This window comes from Lagopus leucura, unplaced genomic scaffold, assembly GCF_019238085.1.
Source record: "Lagopus leucura isolate 7727_CA_CO unplaced genomic scaffold, USGS_WTPT01 31808-0_obj-0_obj, whole genome shotgun sequence".
Taxonomy (NCBI): Eukaryota; Metazoa; Chordata; class Aves; order Galliformes; family Phasianidae; genus Lagopus; species Lagopus leucura.
Genome location: NW_024966294.1, coordinates 1 through 700, shown reverse-complemented (window position 1 = coordinate 700; position 700 = coordinate 1).

The window sequence follows — 700 nt, the reverse complement described above, 5'->3', positions numbered from 1 at the left end:
GCAGTGCCGGCCCCACTGCAGTGCTGTGCTCACCCCATAGCAGTGCCCGCGCACATCACTGCTCACACACCGACTGCTGCCTTTTGTATCCATGTTTTTATATAATAAACCTCTCCAATGTGGGGGATCTGTGGGGTGTCTGTGGGGTGTCTATGGGATACCTATGGGGTACCCGTGTTTGTTGGGCAGAACCCCAGTGCCACCCTGCTCCATGGGGTATCTCTGGGGTATCTATGGGATACACGCCTTGCTGTGGAGCTGAGGCTTCATAGGCGCCCTGTTCTTCGGGGTATCTGTGGGGAATGTGTGGGGCATCTATGGGGTCTATGGGGATCTGTGGGATACACATCTTTGGGGTGTTTTTGCAGGGTGGAACCCTGGAGCCCACCTGCTTCTTGAGATACCCATGGGGAATCCATGGGGCATCCATAGGGCATCCATAGTTTATCTATGGGACATCTATGGGTATCCATGGGGTAACTATGGCATATCTATGGGGCATCCAGGGGGTATCCACGGGGCGTCCATGAGGCATCCATGGGGAATGTGTGTTTGGGGCTGCAGGCCCAGGCCCAGAGGCTGGCACTCAGTTCCTCTCCCGCTCTGTGCTCACGCTTGCATTGCCCCGACTCAGGAGCAGCGCCGTGCCCTTGGCCGTGCCGAAGCTCGTGCTGTTCTCGTGGGCACGCTCCTGCAACCT